The 20,770-nt window shown below is 39.1% G+C and overlaps 1 long non-coding RNA gene across 3 annotated transcripts in view; it reads left to right on the forward strand.

The window, feature by feature from the left end:
• The window catches only part of LOC129394008 (uncharacterized), a 97,140-nt gene that overhangs the window by 57,979 nt on the left and 18,391 nt on the right, over positions 1 to 20,770 (forward strand). For all 3 annotated transcript variants that reach the window (XR_008621187.2, XR_008621186.2, XR_008621188.2), the window contains exon 2: positions 659 to 713. This is a non-coding gene — a long non-coding RNA (uncharacterized LOC129394008). The remainder of the gene's footprint in view (positions 1 to 658; positions 714 to 20,770) is intronic.

A 20,770-nucleotide genomic window follows, 5' to 3' on the forward strand; every position in this document is an offset into this window, starting at 1 on the left:
ATCCTACTATAAACTGATCTTTCAGAGGGAAGATGATCTTCGATCCAAAATTAGCTTTAAAAAAACTCAAGTCACAATAAAATCATACTATAGTCAAGTCACGAGAGCTTTTGGAAACATAGAAATATGTTTCTATAAATATTAAACATAGAAATATTCTCAGACTCCAGAAAATAATTTTGATGCAATTTGTCCTAAATTTACTTCCTCCTAAAGTGTCACTAAATTTACCACCGCCTTCCCCCTGACTTTTTTTTAACCAAACAGAATAAGCAATCTCTGAACTAATATAAGGTGGAAAACCCTAACAAAAGACTGACAGTGAAGTCATTCGAATAGTACCTCAACAAGCTTCAGGGGGATTGTTAATTTCCTGATTTCAGAATAATTTGGTTGGTCCCAAATATTACAGCAGGCACCATGGCAACAGCATTTGATATGACAAGCTGTAGGCTTAAAAATGAATGTGAAGCTGAGGTTGTTAGGGTAATTAGGGTTAAATACTAATTCTCTTATGATAGCCAGGGTTCTGTGGATTTGTACTAGCCAGTGTTTAATGATTTCTTACCATGTGCCAAGCTCTGTGCTAATTCTTCACTTACACTATCTCATTTAACCTTCACAATAATTCCTAAGTCTTGCTATCCCTGTTTTACAGTTGTGGAACCAGAGGTTGAGCTTGAAGAGTTAACTTTTCCAAGGTCACAAAGTTGGTAAGTAGTGTTAAGTGTTCATCGCAGAAGTGCCCAAGTGTTTTCAGTTCACAGTGTCCTTCGTGTTTTAGTCATTTTTTCACAGTACACACAGGCAAAAAGAAATACTTACCACTTCCATTTCTTAGTTACTTAGGTCCAAACAATTTCATAACTATCTCTGTCCTAATAAGTTAGTAGTTGTTTGAAAAGAATAATATGCACACATTAAAGGAAAAATAATATGTTTTATTTCATTCTTAAATAACCACAATTACCGACTAATGGGATGGGTGCACCCATTGGGCATGCAAGGGCTTCTTGAACTTGGAATGAAATTGGACAGCACCACCTTCATTTCCTGTTCCATGTTAAGTTTTGCACAGTACCTGCTTTTTAGCAAAGCAACTGCTGAAAACTTAGCTTTGCAAACATATGGCATTATCAAAAGGGATGTAGTGTGATCTAATGTTGAAGCTGTGAACTGCTTTGAGTTAGTTGTTCACACTTCGTCTGACAGATGTCAAGTATTCCTGTGTTTTTCTCCAAAAATTAAAAGATACAGTTTGGGAACTGCAGGTCTGTTTCCCTTTACAAGGCTGTGAGGCAGGCAGTCTTGCAAAGGGAAACAGATAGACCTGCAGTTCCTCTGGCAGGCAGCCAAGTTCTTTCATTCATCCATATGTACTCACCCTAACACAGTGCCTGGCACATCGCAGGGAGTCAATAGGTGAAAGTAGAGGTCTGAATTGTTCCTGATTCCAGCTCCAGGAAGATGTGAATCCTTCTGAGTCTCCTACAGGTGACTGTCTGTAGCATCACTGATCCAGAATTTCCCCCTCCTAAGGATGAGCTCAAACTGGCTTGCAATAGCTAGAGAACCAAAAGCCCCATCACTAGGACCTGTTCAGGCTAATGTCAGAGTTGAGCAAACTTGTCCACCCAAAGTCAAACTCCGTGCCCTCGGTGGTCTACTACACAGTTGCCTCTCAAAGCAGCAGCTCCAATAGCAACACATGTTTACTTCCAAGGCTCTGACACAGCTCTTTTTAGGAAATGCAAACAGGGAGGGAGGTGAGGAGGAGTTTGCAATTAGGACAAAGAATGACCTTAACAGGAGTGAATGCTCTTGTATTGGTTTCCCAACCCTGATACATCCGTAGATTCATTTGAACGGAGTTACCCTATGCATTTTCCATCTATCTGCTTCCAATTCTGGGGGCATGGCTGAAAGGAACTACCATTCATTCGTGTTTGAAATAGTGTTCTTCATTTCCTCTCCTAACAGCACAGCCCTTCATTGCTTCTTACAGCTGGTTTGTCTTCTGGCTTCCTTAACATCACTGATATCAGGAAGACCAAATTAACAAATATATCCATGAAAAAAAACCCATGATATTTTTGCTCAGCAATTCCATTCCCAGGGACTTATACAGATATAAGCACATGTATGAGAATGACACATATATTATTACATCAATTACAGCAGTATTTGTAATAACATAAGATTAGAAATAACCTACATATCCTTTATTAAGGAACTATTAAAATAAACTATGACATATTCATATGTAGAATTTAGGCAGTCTTTTTTGTTTTTTGGAGAGAGATAGTCTCCCTATGTTGTACAGGCTGGCCTTGAACTCCTGGCCTCAGGAGACCCTACCACCTCAGCCTCCTTAATAGCTGGGACTATACTTGTGCACCACCATGCCCAGCTAGGCAGTCATTTAAAGCAAGGGTCAGCAGAATTTTTCTGTAAAGGGCAAGATAATAAATATTTTAGTCTTTGCAGACCCTGCAATCTTTGCCACGGTTACTCAACTCTGCCCTTGTAGCACAAAACAGCCACAGACAATGCATAAAAGAACAGATGTGGCTGTGTTATAATAAGACTTTTATTTACTAAAACAGGTAGAGACTGAATTTGACCTGTGGGCTATAGTTTACCTACCTGATTTAAAAGAATAAGGCAAGTCTATATATACAGCTATGGAAATATTTCGAAGATATATTTTTAAGTTAAGCAAACCAAGGAGGAAGAAAATACAAGCATGTATGTAGATGTATAGAAAACATTGTAAGACTACACAAGAAACTATAAATGTGGTTACATCTGGAGATGTGAAGTGGAAGGCCGAGGGAAAAGGGAGATAGAGAGGCTTTTCATTGAATAGCATTTTGTTCCTACTGGAATTTGTATCATGTGGATGCAATACTTTTTTTTTAAAAAAGCAAACTTTAAAAGAGTGGTTTGCATCATCAGAATCCTATTTTGTAATATCGAGGCTGACCATTTGTATATCCAGCACTCCTCTGTCTGATTTCTCCTTATTATTGACACACATTTTGATTCCCCATGAGAGCTGCAAACTGTTTTGAAGGACTGTCTTGATACCCACAGTCTTTCCTTCTTCCTGCCAGTGTTTTGCACAAAGTAGACCTCTTTATATATTTATGTCATAAAAACTATACAATAAAAGTTAATTTATAGTAGTATTGGTAGGAGGGAACCCTTCCTTTATACCCACCCAAGGAAACTCAGTTACTTTTGTATAAGCAGAATCAAATTAAAACAAACTCCAAAGACAAAAGGAAGCCATACATCAAAATACTTGGCCCATGGTAGGTGCTCTTTACATGTTGAATCTTTGCCTAAATTAAAGGACAGTCACTGCTGTATGTTCACCCACGCTGCCTCTTCCCGGGTTCACATAAAGACATTTCCCAGCCTCCCTCTTCTATAAGGTCAAGTGGTCCCTAGAACCACAAGTGATGTGTCTGCAAACCCAGGGGCTACCAGCTTTCTGGACACCTACCCACTAGATGAGTCAGGGCAAGAATAGAAAAACCCTCCCTCCTCCCTCAAAGAAGGGTTATGTCCAGTCATGGATGGCTCAGCCACAAGGTATTTTCAACACATGGGGAGGTGGTGTGGGTGGACAGTGACAAGAAGGAGACATTTGCTATGACTGTATTGACTTCTGCCTCCTCATTCTTCTGAAGCAGTCAGCTAGTCAGCTGCTGGAGAACCAGAAGACATAATAATGCAATTCTCAGATGTTTGCTTTCCACTGATATTATGACCCTGGTGTGAGTTGCCATGGCAATTTCAACATATAAGAGCCACATTCTTTTGTTTAAATAATTTTTTTATGTCTTCAGCAGTTTTATGTCTGGAGACATTAGGTGTTGAAATTCTATCCATCCTTACAGACTCTTCAGGATGGAGGTTTCAATCTCCAATGGCCCTGACATTGTCCTCGCAATAGTAGTAGCAGGAGACCTCTTTTGTTAATGACCTATAGTTTCTATATAAGCAAGGTTCTGGGAGCTGAACTGAAGCCCTTAATTCTGGGTATGAATTCAGGCATTTGGGTACACTCTGAGCGGGAGGAAAGAGGTAAAGAGATTACACTTTGTCATAAGAACAATGAAATAACTTATTAGGAGTCAACCACAAAAGCTTGGATTTAGAAGGGCCCATAAATCCTGTCTAGTACAGGCCCCACATTTTGCTGGTGGAAAATGGACACAGAAACGGCAAATGAGTTGCCCAAAGTCATAGAGCTACTTAGTAGCAAATCTGGGATTAGAATCTGAGTTTCCATACTCAATTTCCAGTTCAATGCCTTTTTTACAATACTATGCTACCTCTAAATGATAGATAACATGAAATTGGATAGCGGGATAACATAGTATAATTTCCCAAAAAGCTGAAAAGAGGGTATGCCTTCCTTTAATTAATTATTGAAGAGTTGCCAGTAATTGTTTTGAGCTGGAGTCTTAGGATTGTGATTGGGGATATTCCTAGAAATACTGATGAATTCTTTCTTCTTCTATAGACCATGCTGCAGAAACATGTAGGGGTAATTCAAGGGAATTGATTTTGAATGATCACTTTACCCAAAGTCTCTGAAATGTCAGTTTTACAAAAGCAAGCTAAATAACATTTTTTAACCTTAAAAGAAGGTAGTCATAGTATACTTGGTTCCAAATTGGCCAACTCTGAGAATTTGCCGACTCTTTTTTTTTTGTTTTGTTTTGTTTTTTTGAGACAGAGTCTCGCTCTGTCACCCAGGCTGGAGTGCAGTGGCGCAATCTCCGCTCACTGCAAGCTCCGCCTCCCGGGTTCACGCCATTCTCCTGCCTCAACCTCCCGAGTAGCTGGTACTACAGGCCCCCGCCAACAGGCCTGGCTAATTTTTTTTTTTTTTGTATTTTTAGTAGAGACAGGGTTTCACCGTGTTAGCCTGGATGGTCTCGATCTCCTGACCTCGTGATCCGCCCGCCTTGGCCTTCCAAAGTGCTGGGATTACAGGCGTGAGCCACCGCGCCCAGCTGGGAATTTGCCAACTCTTTATTGCATCTGCAGGGAATTAAAATTGGAGCACCTTCGCAAGTAGCACCTACACACAGGGTGATGATGATGATGATGATAGTGATAAAGGAAAATTTCTTGAACACTTACTATGTACTAGTCACATAGCCAAAGCTAAATGATATGCTAAAGGCTTTAACATTTATTCTCTTATTTAATATTCTCAATAACCCTAAGGGGTAGATATTATTATTATTCTCATTTTATAGATGAGTAAATTGAGTTTTAGCTAGGCCTCATGGCTTCAAAAAGGTAGATGTGGTATTTACATTCAGATGGCCCTAAAGGCTGTCTACATGCTATTTTGCATGTAAATTAGAGGAACAGCATTTTAGAGCTGGAAGTGAACATGCCATCCAATGCCTTCCTTTCATAGATGAGGAAGTGGAAGTGGAATGGTTTGTTCAAAGTTTCATAACTTATGACAGACCCCAGGGTTCCATGCCTAAAAAGAATGTCCTGTACTGGATCACTGAAAAGGAGTTTCCTTTTTGACCTCATCTTTGACAGTGCTTCTTGTCAGCAGCTTTCCAGATCTTTAAGGAGACCCATTTAGCTGTGGATTAATACATCAGCTACAATCTTGGGCTGTTTATTTAACCTCTCTCTGTCTCACTTTCCTTGTCTGTAAAGTGGAGAGAGCAGCTTCACAGTTGATGTGAGTATATATATACAGTACTTGGCACTGTACAATACAAGCTCTGCCCAGGTGTAATCTATTATTATAAATGTGTGGACAAGTGGCAATAGAGGTGAGGGAAAAGGATCAGTTCTCTTAAATTATGCAAGTGGCACCCTGGCAGAATATTGAAGCTGGGTGGCCACCAGCCAAGAACTTTTCCTCATGAAGTTTACTCAGCCTCCAGCCTTTGATGTCATTCCTTACCTGTTCCTCCTCTTCAAAGTACATTATTATCATTTTCATGATTATTATTATTTTCCTATCTGTCTTTTATAATTGTGCTAGTTATGATGTTATGGTAGGAAGAAGATGTAATTATTTACACAGCCCTGCATTTCCCATTCTTGACCTTCTAAGAAGGCTGAATTCTAAGAAATAGACTTTGTTTTGCACAGGGGGATAAAATGTGTTATTTGGGCCCCTGCCCTGAGACAATGAGTTTGAGGAGGAAGGAAGGGGTGGGGCTGAATTCTGCCTCCACTCCTGGGGCCAGGTCTCTAGCTCTGGCAGCTCATAGGAAGGAGCACTCTTTTCTAATTCATCTGAGAGTTGCCTATGTCCATTGTCATGTCCAGTAGGGTCACCTTTTGTCAATTTGCCTGAAGAGGGTGCTTTTCTTAAATTCACAAAGTTGAATTACTGCTAGGTGCTAGCAGTAGATTTTTACTCACTTTCTTCATGACTTCATTCACTTAAACCCAAAAGCATTTATTTTATTTTATTTTTATTATTATACTTTAAGTTCTAGGGTACATGTGCACAATGTACAGGTTTGTTACATATGTATACATGTGTCATGTTGGTGTGCTGCACCCCTTAACTCGTCATTTATATTAGGTCTATCTCCTAATGCTATCCCTCCCCCCTCCCCCCACCCCACGACAGGCCCTGGTGTGTGATGTTCCCCTTCCTGTGTCCAAGTGTTCTCATTGTTCAGTTCCCACCTATGAGTGAGAACATGCAGTGTTTCGTCTTCTGTCCTTGCAATAGTTTGCTGAGAATGATGGTTTCCAGCTTCATCCGTGTCCCTACAAAGGACATGAACTCATCATTTTTTATGGCTGCATAGTATTCCATGGTGTATATGTGCCACATTTTCTTAATCCAGTCTATCATTGTTGGACATTCGGGTTGGTTCCAAGTCTTTGCTATTGTGAATAGTGCCGCAATAAACATACGTGTGCATGTGTCTTTATAGCAGCATGATTTATATTCCTTTGGGTATATACCCAGTAATGGGATGGCTGGGTCAAATGGTATTTCTAGTTCTAGATCCTTGGGGAATCGCCACACTGTCTTCCACAATTAAACCCAAAAGCATTTAAATAAGACAGGTTGAGTTTTTGTTTTTTACCACAACTTAAATTATGATTCTCATTTCTAAAGGTAAAAGTCTCTTTTCTATCAGAAAAAAATGAATTCCTTTTATACTTATCATGTGTAATGTATGAGGACTAAAATAGAATCGGTAATCCCACAAGACCAAGAACTGCAAACTATTGGCATTTTCCCACTTAGAGGGAATGAAAGTACTGAATGTTTAGGGAGGGTTAAGCCAGTCCCTTCCATGCTTAGTTTGATAAGATGCTTACTAAAGTTCTCTCTACTTTAGCAGGAGAGACACCTTGTAGAATACTTTTGTGAACCACAGGTACGTCCCCACCATGTGATCTGAGGGCCGAGTGCTACACTACAGGTGCTGGCTCAGCTTGTTGCTGAGCCAGTAAGATCCATGGGGAGGCAATTAGATAAGAATCATAAGCTGCCCCAGAGAGCACCATGAATTAAACACTAGAGACCCTAAATACAGAAGCTACTTCCACTTACCATCTACTTCACTTTTTTCATCTTTAATTTGGGTTGAAAACTTCTGAAATGTTGTTGGCATTCCTATGGGGCCTTTCAGTTTTCAGATACTCCCTTTTATCAGAAGTTACTGGCTGTCTACTGTGATAAATAAATAAATAAATAAACTTTTTTTAGTGCTTTCTATGGCAATTAGATATCCCACTTCCAGTGCTTGCCTTCACTTTTCACTTTCAAAACCCAACAACAGAGAACACTAACAGCCACGCTGGACTTTATATTTTCAAAGTGTTTCACATCTATTTTACCTATTGATTTTCAAACAATTTTTGACTTAGGTAGATCGGATATGTTCTCTCTATTTCGAAGGCGAAGTAACATCTCAGTAGTTAACTGACTTGCCCAAGTTCACATAGCTAGATAATGACAGAGTAGAACTATCTCTCCTGTTGGCTGATTCAGTTCTTTTTACCACCGTATCTATTAGGCAAAGTGGCAAGTGCAAAGAGTTCTGGGGTTGGAGATTTGTGACCTTGAAAACCACAACTTTACTGTTGTTCCAAATATAAAAACTACAGTTGGAGGTAGGGATGCTGGGTTACTACAGTCCAGTGAGATAATTTGATTTTCAGTCCTAACTCAGCACTGTGCCCTTGTTCATGGTACTTAGTATCAATGAGCCTCCATTGTTGTGTCTGTAATACCTTCCTTACTAGCTAAGGAAAATGAAATAGTGTATGTAAAGGGCCTAGTATATTTTCTGGCATATACTAAATGCTCAGTAAGTGCTCATTAGGATTAATATTATTCCAGCAGTCTCTAGTCTTTCTTTTGGAGCACATCTTTCCACAAGCTTACATTCTTGTACTAAGAAAACTTAGGAGACTTTGAATTGGGCAACAACAGAGATTAGTGCGTGTCCTGTCTAGCTCAACTATCTGGATTACTCTAGCTTTTGGTTGTCTTTGTCAAAGCTTATTTTCCACTCTATAGAGATAGAAGTTAAGTTGTAGAAAACCAGTAGTAATGTAAATGTTTCTCATCTATATGATTCCTGTATATGGCAATGCAAATGGATTTTGTCCGGTAGAAAATATAAATCTCTATCTTCATTTAAGCAAGTTGTAACATCTTACTAGTTACCTCATTAACTAGCGAGTTAAATAAAATCTTTGACACATGTTCATTCTGTAACTGTGTGAGTCACGGTTACATCCTCTTTTAAAAATTATCCTTTAATGCTTCCCAGTGCCTATCTTCTACTTACCCTACTTCCTTTACTTACTTTGTACAGTGCTTATCTTCTACTTACCTCAGTTCCCAGTGCCTATCTTCTGCTTACCTTACTGCCATGGCTGCTCCCAGCTGTGCACCCACACACTCAGCCATTCCAGCCCAGTCTCCATATACATCCACTGGCACTACCCTAGTAGCTGCTATTCAGGCTGTGGGGTTTAATAAAGTAGATCCAATGCAGATAAAAATCACTGGTAACCAAGTTCTGAAACAGAATGGGGACTAAAATTTGAAAATCAAATGGACTTGTTTGAATATTTGAAGAGCTTAATTGTTCTGATGCTTGAGGAAGTAAGTCTTAGCGCTTGTGTCAGACACTTGCCTTGACACTTGAAACAGAATATGTGAAGACCTGTACCTACAGGGAGTATGCATACAGATTCTGAGGGCCTGGCAGAAAGAGGTACTCACTACTCCACGTTCTATAGTATAGCTGCCTAAGTAGATTTTAGACTCCTTTCTCCCTTCTCAAAGATACTGCCTCAAGCAAGAAAACAGATTTAATAGACCAATGGAATAATTCTAAGCCAGAAAATCTCATGGGTATGGATAGTCTGTGAAACAGAAAAAAAAAATGTATTCAAACTTTTTTTCTCCTTGTGTTCTAAGTCATAGTGTCAGAGGCATTTGAACCACAGCAACTCCATCTTGAACAGGGGCCGGGTAAAATAAGGCTGAGACCTACTGAGCTGCATTCCCAGGAGGTTAGATATTCTTAGTCAGAGGATGAGATAGGAGGTCGGCACAGGTACAGGTCACAAAGAGCTTGCTGATAAAACTGGATGTGGTGAAGAAGCTGGCCAAAACCCACCAAAACCAAGATGGCAATGAAAGAGACCTCTGGTCATCCTCACTGTTCGTTATACACTAATTATAATACATTAGCGTGTTAAAATACACTCCTACCAGATCCATGGCAGTTTACAAATGCCTTGGCAATGTCCAAAATTTACTCCATATAGTCTAAAAAGGGAAGGAACCCTCAGGTCTGGGAAATCCCCTGCCCTTTCCCTGAAAATTCATGAATAATCCACCCCTTGTTTAGCATATAATCAAGAAATAACTGTAAGTATACTCAGTTGAGTAGCTCAGTTGAGCATACCAGTGCCCTGCCTAAGGAGTAACCATTCTTTTATTCCTTTACTTTCTCGCTTTCACTTTACTTTCTTCCTTACTTGCTTTCACTTTACTCTGTGAACTTGCCCCGAATTCTTTAATGCGCGAGGTCCAAGAACCCTCTCTCGGGATCTGGATTGGGATCCCTTTCTGGTAAAAATAGTATTGTGCCTGTTTTGTGAAGAGAGAAGGGATCCAGAAGTGACTGCATAGAAACAGCAGAGAGGACATCCCCACGGTTGAACTTTAAATAAGAGTAAAATGCAAAAGTTAAGTCTCGAAAAATAAAGTGTTTTGCACATGGACTTGATCATAGTTTTTGTTACTATGCCTTGGGTAAAGAGTTTTAAAAGAATTTCCTTTTTCTCAGTCTTCCATAAGATATGGAAATAGAAGTCTTTAGAGCAGATGCTGTTTTTTTACTACTATCATAAAGTATCAACTAGTTTCAAATATGGTTTTTCCACTTTTGCTGTCTTTACATTGTCATTCACTTGTTTACTCAACTTTTAACAAACCTTTAAAAAATGCCTATTCTGTACCAGGTACTATGCTTGACACTAGGAATAAAGATATAAAAATCACTTTTTCTGCTCTCAAGGAACACGGTCTATCAGGATGGACAAACTAGTAAACACAAATTATAATATGGTAAAATAGGTGCTATGCTACTTCAAAAACAAAGTGCTGTGAAAGTATGCAGAACAAAGACGAAGAAGTCAGGGAATGCTTCCCAGAGCAGGTGATGTATGATGTCCACACACTGAAAAACACTGGGTGGTGCTGGATACCCAAATGGGGGGCTTAAACTAAGAGACTTGTGGAGATTTTATTAAAAAGTGGACAGATTTAAGATATACTACAGAGGTAGACTGGATCAGAAGCATCCTCACACTGGATGTGTGGTTGAGGAAGAGGATGGTGTTCAGGATGACTGTTGGAATTCTGCCTGGAGCAGCTGCATATCCGGATTGTCAGTTACCAAGATAAAGAAAGCTGAGGGAGGATGAGTTTGTACAGGGTGCAGGGTGGAAATCAGTTTAGTTCGAATGTGCTGAGTCTGAGGTGCTAATGAGACAGACAGGTGGAGGAGGTGAGTAGCCTGTTTGAATATGCACATATTAATTTAAAGTAGAGGTCTTAGGTTGCAATGAAGAATTGGGTGTCATCAGCCTCAGAGTGATTGGATGAAATCACCTAGGGAAAGATTAAATGGAGAGAAGAGCAAAGCACCTAGGACTGATCATATCATAAGGAACTTTGGGATGATATGTTGAGTCTACAGTGTAAGCCAAGAAGGAGTGGCCAGTGAGGTAAGTGGAAATCCAGGAAAGTATACTGTCATGAAACCTAAGACAAAGACATTTTCAAGAAGGAAGATGCTAAGAGTTTAGGTAAGATGGGAGGTAGAGAATTAATCATTGGCTTTGGCAACATTAAGTTTACTGGTATATTAACCAGGGGTCTCCAGGAAAATGGAACCCACTGTATGTATAAATATATACATAGAATCCAAAGGTGTAGGAGAAATTGCCTAAATAAAAGAAATATACATAAGAATCTCCATAGAGAGATTAATTTTAAGAAGTTGACTCATGCAATTGTGGAGGCTGGCAAGCTCAAAATCTGCAGGGCAGGCCAGCAGGCTGGAGACCCAGGGAAGAGTTGTAGTTTGAGTCTAAAGGCAGTCTGCTGGCAGAATTTCTTCTTCTTACAGGGAGGTGAGTCTCTTTCTATTAAGGCCTTCAACTGACTGGATGAGGCCACCCACACTATAGAGAGCAGTCTGCTTAACTCGAAGCTTACTTACTGATTCAAATGTTAATTTTATCTAAAAAATACCTTCACATTCTGCAAGAGCTGGACTTAAAAAAAAAAAAGGTAAAACAACAAAAATAAATAAATAAATACCTTCACAGAAGCATTTAAAATAACATTTGACCAAAATCAGGGTACTATGGCCTTGCCAAATTGACACATAAAATTAACCATCACAGTTGGTAAGCTCATCAAGAGGCCTTTCTGTTGATGGTGGAGGCAAGAACCAGACTGTAATGGATTGAAGTGCTAAGGGGAAGTAAGGAAGTATTGTGGACTCATCATTCTCAAACTTGGCTGAATTTAAGAATACCTGGGAAGTCTGTAAAAATCTCAATGATCAGGCATTACCCCATATCAATTACATAGGAATCTCCATAGATGGGTCTCAGGCATCAGTGTGCCAAACCTGAGAAGCACTAATATAAATCAAGGCTTCTCAAACTTTAAAGTGCATATACATTTTCTAGTAGGTCTGAAGTGGGGCCTGAGATCCTGCATTTCTAACTAGAGCTCCCAGTAATGCCAGTGCTGCTGATCCATAGGCTGCACTTTGAGTAGTGAGGATACAGATGACTCTTTTCAGTAAATTTGAATGAAAGGCATAGTGAAATAGAGGAGCAGCTTGAGGGAAATATTAAGTCAAGGAAGGATTATTACTGTTGTTGTTGTTGCTATTTGAAAAGTATATTTGTACAGTAGTGGGAGTGTTGGAGGGAAGATAAAGAGAGGTTAACAATGTGAGAGAGATGGGAACACTAAAAAAGACAAGTTCTTGAGGGGGCAAGAAGAGCAGCATCCTGAGTACAGGTAGAGTCCCAACAGACAAGGAACCAGCTTGCTGGGAAGGAAGGAGGAGGAAGCATGTGCACAGGTCCAAAGGAAGAGGTATAGGAGAAATTGCCTGCCAGTGAACTGCAAGTGTTCTACATGGTAAAAGCATAGAAACCATTTGGAGGACTGGAGTGAGAAGAAAGTGGAGAAGACAGAGGCCAAATCATAGAAGGCCCCGTGAGCCATACCAGGAGCTAGGCTTTTTCCCCAAAGGTACTGGGGAGCAGTTGAAGAGTTTTCACATGGACTTTAGGATCAGATTTGCATTTCATTCTGAGATGTGCATTTTATTCAAAGAATGGAGGATGCACTAGGGAAAGAAGTATGATCATGCAAGCAACAGAATCATTTAAGATATTGTTACAATAATCCATTTGAGAAATGTCACCTCCAAAAATGCACAGAAGTATGATGGCTAAGATGAAGAATTTAAAAAAAAAGATTTAGAGTGATGTTTTTGAGAGGCATTAATATGAGTGGGTTGGAGAAACAGCTGAGCAGAGAGGCCACTGGAGAACCAATGGTGATGGAGAACAAAGACATTCAGAAGCTAAATGACTCAGAGAGAGAGAGAGAGAGAGAGAGAGAGAGAGAAGTAATAGAGGAGAAACCTTGAGATGTATAAATAAAGAGCATGGGACATAGAGAAGGTGAGGCACAAACATGAAGGACTGAAGAGGCATTGGGAGCCTCCCTCCAGTGGGCCTCCTCCACTTTGGTGACTCTGGAGAGGGTTGGTAATGTGAGCATTTCCAGTGAAATATAGACCTGGTAGACATGAGCCTGGGACCCAGGAATCCCCTGAAGAGGGCCATGGACCGGCAGCAAGGAGACAAGAGGTCATTGAAACAGAACTGAATGAATTCTTGCTCACTCCTAAGATGCAGCACCTGCAGGTTGGCTTTAGGAAAGCTGGCAGGCTGAGCACAGTAGCAAAACCAACTTCACCTCTCCTGTATCATGACTGATTAAGTGTCAGGTTTTGCAGCCAGAGAGATCCGGGTTCAGATTCCAGCTTTGCCAGTCTCAGCTTTTTTAGCTGTAAAACAGGAATAATGATACGCCCTTCATTGTGAGGATTATATGAGATAAAGCATGTTAAGTTTGTAGTACAGTGCCTATATAGTAGTAAACATTCAATCTGTAGTACCTGCTAACAAAAGCATGGCAGTGTAGTTGTCTTCCAACTCAAGAGGCAAAAATCAGTAACTATGGGTTAGGTAAATCGCTTTTTTGGATTAGAATTGTCTGCCTAACGCTAGATAGTCGCATCAAAGAATAACTCAGAAACATTTAGTTAGTTCTCCACATGTGAAGGAGATAGCCATTAGGCTGTTTTCAAGGAATAAAGACAAAACAGAGAGGATAGGAAGAGTAAACAGACAAAGAAAAAACCTGCAGAGAACCTAGGAACAGTGGATGTTGATGTGGCAACAAAGGAAGAGTTGCCATTCTGATCTTTTCTCAAGAAAGTACTTACTATGGAACTGCATCAAGTTCAGTTAGGTGACAGCCTCCTAATTGTGTCCCTAGAATCTACATTAGCTTTTAAGCTGAAGTCTTACTTTTCCTGGGCAGCCCCTGATCAAAGACTGAGCACAGAGGGGGTTATTAGGACCTAGTCATTTCTGCTCAACATGAGACTCCACTAACTAACATCAATTTTACACAATTTCTCCCAGGAAATAGAATAAGAGGGAAAATTCCCAATTCATTTATAATAAGGCCAGCATTACCCTTATATCAAAACCAGAAAAAGACAGTAAAAAAAAATTACAGACCAATGTCTTTCATAAACTTAGACACAAAATCTTCAACAAAATAATTGTAAACCAAATCAAGCAGTGTATAAAAAGAATTATACACTATGACTAAGCGGGATTTATTTTAGGTGTGCAAGGCTGGTTCAATATCCAAAATCAATGTGAATTGTACACTTAAAAATGACTAAAATGATAAATTTTATTTTGTGCATATTTTATTACAATATAAAAAAGATGATTTAATTGTCTAAATACAAAATCACAAAGAATCTATAAGAAAACTCCTATAACTAATAAGTGAGCTCATCAAGTTCTCAGGGTCAGGATAAAAAATCAATTGCATTTTTATATTTTAACAAAGGACATAATGGAACCAAAATTTAAAACACAATACCAATTCCAGTCCCTGTAAACAAAGTTAAATATTTAGATATATACTTAAAACAAATGCAGGATTTGAAAATTACAAAATGCTGATCAAAGAAATCAGAGAAGATTAAAATAAGTAGAAATACATGCCATGTTCATGGTTTGGAAGACTCAGTATAGCAAAGATGTCAATTCTCCCCAAATTGATCTATAAGTGTAATGCAGTTCCTGTCTAAATCTCAGCAAGATTTTACATAGATATAGACAAGCTTATTTTAAAATTTATATGGAAAGGCACAGGCCTAAGAATAGTTAAAATAGTCTTGATAAAAAGAATCACTTGGGAGGAGTCATTTTAACAATATTAGGACTTACTTACAGCTGTAGTAATCAAGAAAGTGTGGTACTGGTGATGGGATAGATACCTAGGTCAATGGTAAGGAATAGAAAACCCTTACATAGGCCCACACAAATATGCTCAATTGATTTTTGACAAAGGTGCTAAAGTAATTCAATGGAGAAAGGGTGGCCTTTTCAATAAATAGTGCTGAAGTAATTGAATATCTATATGTAAAAAAAAAAAAAACCTCTACCTAAATCTCACACTTACATAGAAAATTAACTCCAAATGAATCACAGAATTAAATGTAAAATGTAAAAATATAAATTTTTAGAATAAAACAGGAGAAAATTTTCAGCGTCTAGGGCTAGGCACCAAAAGCACAATCTGTAAAGGGAAAAATTGAAAAATTGAACCTCATCACATTTAAAAACTTTTGCTCTCCAAAAACTCAAATGAAGAGGATGAAATGACAAGCTACAGACTAGGAGAAAATGTTTGTAGCCAATATGTCCAACAAAGGGCTAGTATCTGAAACATACTGAGAACTCTTAAAACTCAAGGGGGGAAATACAAATAATCATATTACAAAATGGGCAAAAGACATAAATCTAATGAATAGATATCAATGCGTTAAAATTGATATACAGATGGAAAATAAACACATGAAAAAATGTTCAACATTATTAGCTACTATGGAAATGCAAATTAAACCACAACAATATATAACTACATATCTATTAGAATGGCTAAAATTTTTTTTAAAAAGCGATAACTCCAAATACTGGCGAGGATGCAGAATAACTGCATTACTCATACATTGCTGGTGAGAATGTAAAATTGTACAACCATTCTGAAAAGCAATTTGAAATTTTCTTAAAAAGACTGAACATATGATTGCCATATGACCTAACAGTTACACTCTTGAGCATTTAGTGCAAAGAAATAAAAATTTATGTCTACACCAAAACCCGTACAGAATGTTCACAGCAGTTTTATTTTATTTCATTTTATTATTATACTTTAAGTTCTAGGGTATATGTGCACAACATGCAGGTTTGTTACGTAGGATACATGTGCCATGTTGGTGTGCTGCACCCATCAACTCAACATTTACATTGGGTATATCTCCTAATGCTTTCCCTCCCCCCTCCCCCCAAGCAGTTTTATTTGTAATAGCTAAAAAGTAGAGTCAGCCCTGAATTCTTTCAACCAGTGAATGCTTAAGCAAATTGTGATACACACATACCATGGAATATTACAAAACAATAAAAAGGAGCAAACTATTGATACACACAGCAACTGGATGAATCTCCAGGGAATTATACTGAGTAGAAAAAAAAATCAAATCCTAAAAGGTTAAATACTGGATGATTCCATTTGCAGAACATTTTTGAAATAAAAGAATTTGAGAAATGAACAGATTAATGATTGCCAGGGATTAGGGATGGGGTATGGCTTTAAGAGGGAGGTGGGTGGGGTTATAAAAAGCAACAGAAGAATCACAGCTGGATTTAAACTGCTCAGTGTCTTGACTGGTGGTGGATGCATGAATCTACACAGATGATAAAATTGAGTAGAATTTAATACACATATACACATGCCAATGAGGACAAGTAAAACTGGGGAAATCTGAATAAAATGACTGGATTGCACCAAGGTTTCTATCCTGAATGTGATATTATATCACAGTTTTGTAAAATGTTATCATTGGGATAAGTGGGTAATGTACACAAGGGATATTTCTGCATTATTTCTTACAACTGCATGTGCACCTACAGTTATCCTCACAAAAATTTCAACTACAATAAAAAGAACAAGCTATAGACTGAGAGAAAATATCTGCAAATCATATATCTGAAGAAGGACTTGTATCCAAAATATACCAAGAGCTCTCAAAGCTCAATACTGCTGGTGCAGGGGCACACACCTGTAGTCCCAGCTATTCAGGAGGCTGAGGTGGGAGAATGGCTTGAGGCCAGGAGTTAAGATCACAGTGAGCTATAATGGTGCCTGTGAATAGCCACTGCACTCCAGTCTGGGCAACATAGCAAGACCTCCATCTCTAAAACAAAACCAAACCAAAAACAAACCCAAGAAAACCCTCAATATTAAGAATATAAACAACCCGACCAAAACGGGCAAAAGATTTTAACAGACACTTTTCCAAAAACATATACAGATGGCAAATACCAGCATGAAATACCAGCTCAATGTCGTTAGTCATTAGGGAAATGCAAATTAAAACCCAGTGAGATACTACACACATATTAGAATGACCCAAATTAAAAAAGACTAACTGTACCAGTGGTTAACAAGGAAGTGGATGAACTAGAACTCTCATTCACTGTTGTTGGAAATACAAAATGGTAATGCACTTTGGAAAATAGTTTGGCAAATGTTTTGAAAGTTAAGTATACTTTTACCATAGGATCCAGCCATTTCATTCTAGGTATTTACACCCAAGAGAAATGAAAGCAGATCTTTTACAAATACTTGAACATGAATGTTCATGGCAGCTTTATTTGTGATAGCCAAAAAAGGAGAAACAGCTCAAATGTTCATCAGAATAAATAAACAACTTGCTCTATACAAACACAATGGAAGGCTACTTAGTAATAAAAAGAGAAGGAATATTGACATATTGTAAATCTCAAAATAATTATGCCAAGTAGAAGAAGCCAGTCCAAAAAAAGTACATACTGTATGATTTGATTTATATAAAACTCTAGGAAATGCAAACTAATCTATAGTGACAGAAAACATATTAGTGGTTTCCTGGGAAGGGAAGGGAGTCATGGTCTGGGAGAAACAGGACGGACAAATTACAAAGAGACACGAGGAAACTTCTAGGATGATGCATAGGTTCATTATCCTGATTATGGTGATGGTTTCACAGATATATACATATATCAAAATTAATAAATTGTACAAGTTAAATACATGCAGTTTATGTTTCAATGTTTTAAAAAGGAATTTTAACAGAAAGGGGATTGTTCTATAAAAATATAGTTGAAATGCTTTGGAATAACCCAACAAAAATATATCTGAATTTTTAAAATTGTTATCAATTTAGATGTAGGAGAAACCAACATTAAAGACTGGGCAGTATGTATGTGGTGATGGTGGGAGGTGGGTGGAATTTGCAAAAATCCGGAAGGAAGATGTACTTAAAGTGCTTTGCAAGTGTTTTTTGTTTGGTTTGGTTTGGAATTTTTGAGACAAGAGTCTCACTGTGTCACTCAGGCTGGAGTGCAGTGGCATGACTATGGCTCACTGCAGCCTCGACCTCCTGGGCTCAAGTGATCCTCCCACCTCAGCCTCCTGCGTAGCTGGGAACACAGATGTATGCCACCTGCCTAATTTTTTTTAGTTTTTGTAGAGATGGGGTCTCCCTATATTGCCCAGGCTGGTCTTGAACTCCTCAGCTCAAGCGATCCTCAGCCTTCCAAAGTGCTGGAATTACAGGCGTGAGCCACCGCACCTGGCTTGCAAGTGTTATTTTTCCACTTGAGAAATGATGACTACAAATTAAAGAAAATGCATTATGGATGTAGTTTATTTTAAAAAGGTAATATAGAACTATAAGCGGAAGACTCATCTCAAAGTAAAAGGCTGTGGCTCTCTATCAAATGATTGGTAAATGAATATATATATACACATATATATATACTAAAATAAATGCTTAAGGTAGGCATTGTTTTGATTCCTCAATTTAATAAAGTTTTTCAATCTTATTAGGAATTTTGATGGTTTCAAATAGGAGGCCTTCTACTATAAGGGTGTAAAGATTTTTATAGATACAAACCTCACATTTCCGGCTAAGCCATTAGGTATCTTGCCTCAGTGAAAGAGATGAGGAAGTTTCATCAGATTCCTCATGTTCTCTTTTCCCCTCTGAACACGGCTCCTATCTTCAGAACCTTCAAGCTTCTTAAATTCTACCCTTCAGGATTTTAAGTTGAAGCTGAAGAAAGACTCAGCTTCAGAAGCCCAGAACTCTGCAGATACATGAAAACAGTTCTCCACTGCTATAAATAAAAACCTGAAACCTGTCACACTTGGTTAATATCACCCACGTTAGGAGCCATGGACAGAAAGGAAAGAGGCAAAAGCAAAACATCTGTTGCTTTATTTAGAAACCAAGCTCATGCCAGAAAAACAAGTCACCAGTTTTCAGGCACACAGAGATTTCAAACGCCTTTTCCTGTAAGATTCGAGTTAGGGAATACCATGTTCAGTCCTGGTTAGTGGCTGCAACACTCAGTACCAACTAGAGCAGAAAGAAACACAGAAGAGCTTCCTTTGCCTCTGTTGACAACTACCCAGAACCTGAAAAGTCTGCATCTCAGATTCAGGCCCTTTTTCCAAAGACTTACGGACGGGAAGCAACGCCCATCCAATGCCTATTGATTATTAACATCAGCCCATTTCTCAACTTAGCAATTTCTAGAAACTCAGGAGCAGTCAGAAGGGTGTGGTTTTCATAGATCTGATGATCAAGGCTGGTGCCAAGGCAGCTGCCCTGCAATAGGGTGGTTTGAGGATGCCCCAAACTCTCCCACCCAAAGATCTCTCTGCTCTGGATTCCATACCCACCTGCCATGGAGCTGGATATGTTCCTGCACAAGACTGGCAACTCTCCTGCTGAGGAATTGCTCCATCAGTTATAAAGCAAGTGTGTACCTGGTCACAGCAGTCTATGGCCCAGTGCAGCACATCAATGCATTGGGAAACGATATCCAAAACAAAACCCTAGGGCATGCATGAATCAGGGGACAAAGAGAAGGAGAAGTATAGTATACTGAGCACTCAACTGACAGGGGAGGGAAGCGTTATATCTCCTCTGAGCAGCCACAAAGCAGTATGAGAACATGAGCAACAGAGCTGGAAAGATGCTGAAGACTTCCCACCTTCACCACTTTACCTAAGGCCAACCTTGCTGAAGACTCAGGGACTTAGAATTGCTACCAAATCTACAAGCATAGGTGTTCTTGGAATTGCTTCTCAGAGAGGAATGGATATTTTATTCATTCATTTAACCAACATTTATTCATCTTTGTGGAGCATACAGACTAGTGGGAGAGAGACAGATAATAAGCGGAATGAATAAAGAAATGTAACAGGATATGAAAACGTAATAAGTGCTGGGGAGAGAAATTAAGTTAGGACCGGCATAGAGAAAGGCATGGGCTACTTTTTTTTTTTTGAGACAGGGTCTCAGTCCCATGCCCAGGCTAGATTGCAGTGGTGTGATCATGGCTCACTGCAGCCTCAACCTCCTGGGCTCAAGCAATCCTCCATCTCAGCTGAGACTACAGGAGCATGCCACCACACCTGGCTAAATTTTTGTGTTTTTTGTGAGATGAGGTTTCGCTGTGTTGCCCAGGCTGCTCTCTAACTCCTGGGCTCGAGTGATCCACCCACCTCGGCGTCCCAAAGTGCTGGGATTATGGGCATGAGCCACCAAAGGGCTACTATTTTAAACAGGAGAATCAGGGAAGCTTTGCTTAGGGTTTGTTTGCCTCTTAATTGTCTTATCTCCTCATTCCATTTCTTTTTCAGAGTGCAAAGGACCTAGGAAGTCCTGGACACATGTTTGAGACTGGAGCTATAAAAAGTAGTATGATACAAATGAGTACTCTTTAAACAATTTTGATCATGAACCCTGTC

Source organism: Pan paniscus, chromosome 16 (genome assembly GCF_029289425.2).
Source record: "Pan paniscus chromosome 16, NHGRI_mPanPan1-v2.0_pri, whole genome shotgun sequence".
Taxonomy (NCBI): domain Eukaryota; kingdom Metazoa; phylum Chordata; class Mammalia; order Primates; family Hominidae; genus Pan; species Pan paniscus.